The following is a 9,825-nucleotide window of genomic DNA, read 5'->3' as shown; positions in this document are numbered from 1 at the left end:
ACGTCCATGTTTTTATACAGTCTATGGTAAAGACTAAAAACTTTTGGAATAGTTTATATCTTTACTTTTTTGTGAGACGAACACCCTGTGTCTAGTTAAATTGTGTGTGATTTGTAAATTTAGCTTATATATATTAATGTTTTGTTTATTTTCAATTACTGTGGATGGTATTATTTTAGATTTATTGGTGTTTAGTTTTGATCCTAACCCTAAGGTTGTGGGTTCGAGTCTCGGGCCGGCAATACCACGACTGAGGTGCCCTTGAGCAAGGCACCAAACCCACAACTGCTCCCCGGGCGTAAATGATGCCCACTGCTCCGGGTGTGTGTTCACGGTGTATGTGTGTGAACTTTGGATGGGTTTAAATGCAGAGCACGAATTTTGAGTATGGGTCACCATACTTGGCTGTATGTCATGTCACTTTCACTTATGGGGAGGGGTGTGATGGTCCCTGCACGTTCATTGATTGCCCCGCATACGACTTAACTTAATGGGCGATTCATTGACTGCACCTGTCATTGTGGCTGGGGCGCTCCTTTTAAAAGAGACTGCTGGATGAGTTAATTTGGGGGGGTTTGGGTTGGAGGTTGTCCAAGTTTTCTTTCTTTGTTTGTTTCGTTTCTGGATTATCTTTGGTACTGTTTTGATTTCCCCCCATTTTGCTTTTGGTTGCTTCATACATTTTTTACAACAACACCGCAATAGTACATTCATACAGGCACCCTGCATTACACACTGATGAAATTAACATTTTTGAAGTATTCTTTAATGTTGTTATTTTCCTATTTTTTACAATTATTTTCTCATTAGTAAAGCAACAATGCAACAATGGCAGATTTAATTTTTAAATGCTGATAACCATAGTCTAGGACCGCAGTAAAGATAGTTTACGGTTTGATATTCAGATTTGTTTTGGCTATAAATAAGCAGTGCGCTGTCATAGATATGCAAATAATACCGAATATAGTTATTAATGGTTTGTGAATTAAGGTACATCATTCTTTATGGTTTGTGTATTGTTTTTTTTTTTCGTAGCGACTCTTAATTTTATAATGCCTATAGCTCCAAACGTTGGACACTTAGAGGAATGAAACCGGTGTCATCTTCACCAGTTTGATCTGTAATTTTTTTCACAGCAAAGCTCTTGTCCGTAAACCCCATAAGTCCGCTAGTATGGAATGTGAAAGAAAGGCATGTCATGTTTAACGTCTATTACCAATTAGAACACTTTCACAATCGTATTTTATCGCGTGGGCAGTGTTTCTCTTTGCTCTGCCCCCCGTTGTTTGTATAATAAGTCATAGGCCTACGTGCAGTTCCAGTGAATAACGGTTTTCAGTTCATTAGGTAAATGAGCTTATACACATATACACTTGTACACTTGTTTGACAATAAAGTTTCCTTGAGTACTTGGCTTCAATATTCTGATTTGCGAAAGTTTTCACAGTAGATCCTATAGCTTTTGTCAGTTAACCCTTTCTTGATCCCTTAACTCAGTGGTTCTCAATTTTTTTTTCCAATGGGCCGCACTATGGTCCAAGTGCAAGTCTCACGGGCAGCACGCATGCATATTATGTCACCAATACAAACCAACCAGATTTATAATAGCCTATTATAACCTAAACATTATGATAGGCTATAGCTTGGACTTTACTTTAAAAAACCAAAACTTAAATTTAACGACCAAAATATGCTCCAAAGGTTTTTGTAATTAACTTAATAAAAAAACGAAACGAAATATATAATCGCTTTGCCATTACATACAAAAACTGAACTATTTTAATAGCAGTAGTAGCTTATAAGCTGTTTTGGGAGAAGGGGGAAAAAAGACAGGCTATTTAGGTCGAGCTCGATTTGTGAAAACTTTCACACTTTTTCAACAGACTTTCTCCTGAGCTGCTGCTGCCCAAAATTATTAATGCTGTTAATCAAGAAAATGCAGCTGCAAAAATGCTAATTTTGATTCTAAACTGTATTTTTATTTATTTAAAATAATAGTAAAATTAAACTGAAAATGAAAATGCAGATTAAAAAAATTTATTTTGTATATATGCTGCTGATTTTTGTTCGCGGTTTTCAGCTTCAGAGAAATGTTTGGCAAAAAGTAACAGAATAAATATGTGTGACATGTTTGACTTATTATTTTTTTACTTTTTTTTTTTTTAAACCTTAATGGAATCGAATCAGAAACAATAAGCAGAATTGGAAATGGAATCACTAAAATGCATCCAACCGATACAAAAAAGCTATCGCTTATATTTTTATTTTACAGAATTGAAAATCTCCAAATGCCCAGGTGTCCTTTGTACCGTACCCAGCCAACACACCCATGGGGCCCAAAGTGGTTGCACCTGGGCTCAGTTTCCATGGTGGCCCCACATGGGTTGGCCCAGATGGGCTGATGCTGGGCTCCATATACAACAAGGGATATGAGGGTTTCGCAAAAGCATAAAGGCTCATATTGTGATTCTTGAAGGTTCACATTCATTCGTTCTTCAAATGCATTTTACAGCTACCCTAATGAGTGTGGTTCACAGTCCTTGGTAATTTGGCTGTACATTTACAGATTGGGCCCAAAAAAACATCCAGAAGAAAATGGGGGGAGGAAGTGTAAGTCACATATATTTTTTAATTTAAACATTTGACAAAGCTAATCCACCTTTTAAACTTAATAACATAGTCATGAAGAAATAAAGGCTTTTTATATTTTACTTATCCTTGAGTGCCTTGGCGTTGCATGATTTATACAAATGGAGATGTATTTCAAAAGCTATATGACAGGATGACAATGATTAGCGTTCACTGTAAGTCACATACAGTGGATAAAAGCATGATTTTCTAAATGTATGAATGAATGCTAATGTAAAAGAATCCATGAGCAACAAATTTTAATGTAATGTCTCACCATACAGTCTAGTGAGAGAGCGATAGAGCTGGACAGAAGAGCGATGGACCTGGATAGGAGAGCGATGGACCTGGATAGAAGAGTGATGGAACTGGATAGAAGGCAGATGAAACAGGAGACAAGGGGTCCTAACTGTAAGAATTATGTTATTGATTCACATTTTGATTGATACAGCATCTATAGGGAGTGTAATTAACTTTTTGTATAACAATAGTGGAACACTTAATATCTGTGGGGACAAAAAGACAAACCTCTGCCTCATTCTCTGAGTAAAAATAAATATATTTATTAAAATGTAACTTAAAAAGGATCAAATTAATTGCTTTAACATAACAGCATTTCTCAAAATTGTTAATGTCACTGTGTAGTTAGGAAACTGGTAAACAAGGTAGAGAAAACATTGCTCACATTTTTGACTGTTTTTATGCCATTTTTGACCAAACGTGAAATGCATGTAAAATTTATCATGCAGGTCAGGGTTTTTTTTTTTTTTTTATTATTATTTTTTTACTGCTCTTTAATGTTGTGTGTGACAGGTTGCGGTTGCTGCTTCCTTCAGATGGTATCACAGAACAGAAATGAATCAACTACCATGATCAATTCACAACAAGTAAATCGCAATAAATCATAAACTAAAGATAGGGAAGGTGTCACGATCCCACCAGGCTCTCCCTCACTAATCAGACCGTCACACTCACCAGACTACTGATCACAATCAAGTCACCTTTATTTGTATAGTGCTTTATACAATACTGTCAATCATGTCAAACAGGAAAATTATTTGTCAATAAGTAAGAGGACAATAATAAAGAGTCACCCCCCCCAGCTAAAGTCAGTTCATTGATGATTCAGTGATGACATCATCCAGTTCAGCTCTCTTCCAATGGTGTCCGCGCAATCAGTCAAGCGTCCCCACCTAAGCAAGCCAAAGGCGACAGTGGCAAGGAACCAAAACTCAATCGGTGACAGAAATGGGAGAAACCAGGCTCAGATCACAGACTACATTTCCCATCATCCTCTCTGGCACTTAACCATGCACACCTGATGCTGATCAACCATCATCACCAGCACTACAAGTAGAGCACCCCCGCCCCCCATCCCATTCATTATATGCACTTGTTGGATGTAACAGACCACTTGCATGCTGCTTTTCTGCTTGATGGTCTGGTTTACCATGATTACTAGTTATCTCATCCAAGTTTTTCTCCATCCGTCTCAGTTATGTTCAATCCTGCAAAAACTCCAAGCTGTCTTCTCGGTATCCCCCATCTTAGCTTTTTTGTGTGCACACTTAACCAGATCTTTAAGACAAAGACTCAAATTTATCCATAAACATTTATTCTCACCATCTTAGATCTCAAAATTTGTCATTTACCTTTTTATCGATTGTTTTCCTGCCAAAACATCTAATAAACTAACCTGCTTAATTGACCTCGTTTCTGGTCATTTCGTTCTGTGTCTGTACATAACAGTAGGCAATGTTTTTCATAAACGCTTTTTGTTATACTGGTTGAAACTCTCTTTACATCCTGATAGCAATGAATAAACAAGTGATCTAAATAATAAAAATCTGCAACAGCCAGGTGGAACAAGTCAGAGCTGTACTAAGTTATTTACATTCAGTATTATTGTAATGTTGCGTGCTTTGAAACATGAAGTTATCTGATGCCATCCCCCCTGATGCTTTGCAGACTCATGCATTCATGTGTTTTGGAGGGTGGGGTCTTATTCTTATTCTTCTAATCTCATTGAGTGAGTGAGTGAGTGAGTGAGTGAAGTGAGTGAGAGAGTTATTATAGACTGGTGCATGGGGATGACTTATTATTGTTGGCCAAAACCCAGGAACAAGTAAGCATAAGCACTTCCAGTTCAATTGCCATGAAGTCAATGGGTTTTTGATTAAATGGTTGAAATACCGTATTTTTTAGAATTTAATTTGTTTTAATTTAATATTTTTTCAGAATTTACTGTTTTTTAAGAAAATTTCTGTGGTTTTAATGTGTTTTAGATATTTTCATTTCTTTTATAATGAAAGGTATCATAGCATATGCCTGTCAAAGACATGCTTGAAAAGTTTTAAGCAAACTTTCCCTAAAAATAAAGTGCTTTTATTTAAAAAGATTTCTTATTTCATATACACTTTTACTTCTATTCATTTTTCCACGCTATTAGTCTGGACATTTCCTGGATATAAGTCGAGAGTAACTGCATACAGGTGAGTCTTAGGATGTTCCTTCAGTTTTCTGTATTCAACTGATTAGATAAGCAATAAAATAAAATAAAAACAATAAAAAACAATGGAAATTTAATATTTTGTAGGTTAATTTCTCACAGGTTCAGACTTGTAGGTTAGCAGAGGAAAATGCACTTATTTAAGATTTCAGTGTAAGGGTGAGAGACTCACAAAATGCATTGTCTTTTTCCAAGGCTGAGAGACACAAAGTATGATTAAATAGTGAAATTCATAGACTGCAGTCCTCTGTGGACACAGATAATCGTTATATTAATATAGTTTAAAAAAAAAGCTATATCAATTTTTTATTGCTGTTTGTAGCTTCCATGCAATATCTCAAACTTGTAAACTGATTACATGAACTGATTTATTTCCCATCCAGGCTGCATCTGAATAACAGAATTCTGTCACTACTGCTGGTGAACACATGAATTCTGCTGATTCTGTCAAACTTATGATGATATGCATAACGTTGTTCTTAAGATTAAAGCATTTTAGATGTTTAGCAGCATTAATGATCAGAGATATTGTGTTGAGATGACAAGGAATAAAGAATGATAAATATTTACGGATATTTTCTAATTTCTTCATTTAATTTTGAGCTTGTTTACATAAAAATGTATTGCCTTTTTATCTTGTTGTTTAAAAAGCTTACAACATTCAGTATTTAATTTTTTTTTAAATATCTGTCTAATTGCAAAATTGTAGAATTTGACCCAACTGCATTTTAAGCTATACAGTAGTTCAGTGATTCTTAAACTGAGAATATCAATATGAAATAGTTTTGAAGGCTGACACTGGGCTGTGTGTTATTTTATAAGTAGCCCTTTGTTTCTTTCTTTCTTTCTTTCTGTTGGATCAGCACACCTTTATGCTGCTCATCTATGACAATAATGTCAGATAACAGTCAAATAATAGTGTTAATGGAACTAATCCAGTGATGTACCTGTAGATTGATTATAATTTTGTAGTCAGAGAAGAAAGTGAAATATCTGTGATAAAAGCTTCTACACATTCTTAGAGCCTGGGAGGGTAAAGATCAAGTAATGTTATATATGGTATAATAGCATCATCTAGTGAAACTGAGTAGTGTATTAAAACAGCAAGACTTCTGTCATTTACTCACCCTAAAGTCTTATGATTTCTGTTGAACATAAAAGGGAAAATGATGTGTGATTGTGCTGTATAAACCCACACAAGGATGCAACTACATAAAAATAAATAAAAATTAAATTAAAAATGAAGGGCATCACACAAACATATTAAAGTCATTTAGCCGCACGCATGTCACGCGCGTGATGTGTGCACGCGCTGGGCAGAAGAAACTGGTCTCAGTGCAGCATCAGACGAGAGCAGGCGTACACCGGGAGAGAGAGACTGGTAGGCACTGAATTAACACAAATGCTTACACTGTAGCCTATAGTTAAAACAGAATAAACATTACACTACATAGACCGAGACCGCTGCTCAGGATCCTGCGTCAGGACAGGCAAGAACAGATTTTCCTCTCACTTTCGATTTAAAAAAGATGCTGATATTTGTATTGTGCTAGTTTAGGCCATTGATTCTTGTCCAGGGTTTGTTCACAGCACGCGACAGTGCAGCAGGTATTTGTAAAGATGAATGAGTTGTGCTTATTTTATTATTATTATAATTTATTTTATTTTATTTCATTTTATTATTATTATTATTTTTTTTTTTTTTGCCTGTGAATAATTGTAATGCATGTTTGGCGCCATCTTGTGTATTAGATTATACCAGCGGCCCTGACTAAATATGGACAGATTTGGTGCGACAACAAGAAAATGAAAACCATAAATATCAGTAAAATAAATTGCAATGTGCCAACGATGGTTGTGGAAATTGCCAGAAAAATTAAAGTGTTGCCAGATCTCGCAAGAGTTATTGATAAGGGACAGTAATGAATTAGAGAAAGAAAAATGCTTAGTCATTTATGAGCATAGGAAACATGAGCAATAGAAAGCATCAGTTTAGCACGGCCGAGTAATGGAATATAATAATTATAATTAAGGTAAGACACTGCAGGCTAAATCATTGTTTATTCACGCATCGGTCAGGTTCGAGATTTGGGGCTATTTGGCTTTTCATAAAGTGTTGTTTTAAACTACTGGAAAGAAAACGTGTTTATTTTATTACACTATATTTGCGTCTGTATATTTCAATTTCAGTTCATATCTTTAAAGGCCATGAGTTGTTGTTTTTTTCCCTCCACTAATACACCACATTTATGCAAAACTAATGCCTCATTTGCACTGCTAAACATTTCAGAAAACTTGTTTCCAATTCTTAATTTAATCAATCATCTGGGGAAGCACGGTGATAAATATTAGTTAAATTTTACACTATTAATCTAGGGTGTCTCACCTTAATTATCGTATAATTATTCATATCCTTCTGCAAAAAAAATATGAAATATTTCATTGAACTGAATTGTTAAATTATGCCTCCACACCAGAAATATCAGATCCTCTCAGAAAATATCTACAGTATATACATATATATTCGGATTCATGGATTGACAAAAGGAGATATCCAAAATACCATTTGTAAAAACCTTTAACTCATATGAACAAAATGAAACAAGTTTTTGAACCTGCTTTATCCAATGTTCAAATTTATTCTGGAAATGTATGCAAACTAGTGCATATTTACTAGGATTATATCTCATTTGCATAGCTAAACATGACCTTTTAGAAAACTTGTTTTATTGTTATGATTATCCTGATCAACTGAATAGACTTGAAATTTCAGGCAAAAATCATTGATCGTTGTGACATGACTGTATTTTAACTTGCAGGAGAAAATGGGGGTGTCAGAGGTGAGTCATATTATTTATAGCAATTCTAATAATATATTAATATAATAATGTTATATTATTTACAGTAATTAAATGGATAGTTCACCTTCAGTTGCTGGTCCCCACTGACTTCCATGGGGAAAAAAACACTATGCAAGTCAATGGGGACCAGCAGCAGAAGGTGAAAAATCCCTTTAAATTTATAACAATTTTGATACATTTTACCATATTGAGCTTTATAACCTTCTTAAGTAATTCACATTCATAGATGATGCAGTTGTTTATAATAATAAAAGGTTGTGATACAGTTATTCTGCTGTTTTGCTTATTTGCATTTGTTCATATCAGATGCTTTAATCCAATGTGACTTACAAATGAGGAACATGTGTAAATATATTATTAAACTTTTAAAATTACTCATGTAGGGTGAATTTAGGTAAATTGAGACGCCAAAAAGTAGCTCAATTTACCTTAATTCATCCTTCATTGCTGCAGTTTTTGGTTCTTTTTTTATTATTTATTGATGAATGGATTATTTGAGTATATGAGCCTATAAATAGATTGAATGCAGAGTGTGAGTTTTATTTGCTGTAGTACTTTCCACAAAACATTTTGACTGTTTCAGAGAAGCTAAAACATATTTTAAGATTTTGATGCTGAATGTTAGGAAAAAAAAAACTGAGAAAAAATGTGAGGAAAATAATAAACTGAGAAAAAATGGACAGAATTAGAAGGTGTTTTTGCCCCTGTGACCCAGTTTCTATCTCCCGAAGTTAGGTTTGATTAGTTCCCAGGTGTGTCTAGTTTCTTCCCCATATGTTCCATGTCCTTGTTAATTTAGTCATTCCACTCACCTGTGTTTCTCCTATTATCCTGTCTTTATAAGCCTTGTCCTTCAGTCTGTGTTTGTCGGGTCTACAAAAAAGCCAGTACATGTGGCTTCCTCCTGTTTCCATGTTGGAGTTACCCCTGTGTTGGATTAATAAATACTCTCTCTCTCGACTCGATTATTCTCTACTCCGTGTTCCTTCCGGCACAGTTGCGTGACAGAAGACCGGACCCACAAAAATTTAAATAGCGTTTGTCTACCCTCCGTTTGTTTTCCGGTTTTCCTAAGTCCTTTTTGTTTCTGTAGTGTTGTCCATGGATCCCCTCCTTCGACCCAAATTCCTCCTCCTCCTGCTGGAGCAGGAAGGACGATCTCTCGAGGACCATACGAGGCAGTTCCTGTTGCTAGCCAATCTCACCACCTACATGGACGACTCGCTCTGTGCGTTCTATAACGGCAGCCTCGTCCGAAGATGGTCCTTGGGAGGAATTCGCTGCATTAGTGGAGTGGACTCTGGTGAGAAACGGGTCACCTCTTACCATCTGCCCAAACTGGTCGCCACATTGCATCTACTCCGACCCAGAGCTCAGCCCACCATCTCCCCGATGTGCGGAGCGCATGCCCGAGCCTGCCGCTGATGGAGAGCCAGAGCCTGCCGTGACCGACGAGCCATCGCCGCATATGGAGAGCCAGAGCCAGGGTCGCCGTGGAGCCGGACGCTGTGACGTCAGACCAGGTGTGTGAGCCGGCAACACCGCCTGTCATGTGGGAGAAGGATCCGGAGGAATGTCACACCCCTGGACTCATTTAGTGTGTTTTTGCCCCTGTGACCCAGTTTCTATCTCCCGAAGTTAGGTTTGATTAGTTCCCATGTGTCAAAGTTCTTCTCCCCATATGTTCCATGTCCTGGTTAAATTAGTCATTCCACTCACCTGTTTCTCCTATTATCCTGTCTTTATAAGCCTTGTCCATGTCGTTCATTTTGTTTTTTTTTTGTCTGGTAGTCAGTACGTGTGTCTCTCTCCTGTTTCCATGTTGGA

At 36.4% G+C, this 9,825-nt stretch overlaps 1 long non-coding RNA gene across 1 annotated transcript; it reads left to right on the top strand.

The window, feature by feature from the left end:
- The first annotated feature begins 2,997 nt into the window (after positions 1 to 2,997).
- On the top strand, positions 2,998 to 3,526 carry LOC122149262. Its single transcript, XR_006162886.1, has 2 exons — positions 2,998 to 3,039; positions 3,442 to 3,526. It is a non-coding gene; the product is annotated as an uncharacterized LOC122149262 (long non-coding RNA).
- The last annotated feature ends 6,299 nt before the right edge of the window (positions 3,527 to 9,825 follow it).

This window comes from Cyprinus carpio, chromosome A21 (genome assembly GCF_018340385.1).
Source record: "Cyprinus carpio isolate SPL01 chromosome A21, ASM1834038v1, whole genome shotgun sequence".
NCBI classification, from domain to species: Eukaryota; Metazoa; Chordata; class Actinopteri; order Cypriniformes; family Cyprinidae; genus Cyprinus; species Cyprinus carpio.
The sequence above is the reverse complement of the archived record's forward strand: the minus strand, read 5'-3'. Positions and strand labels throughout refer to the sequence as shown.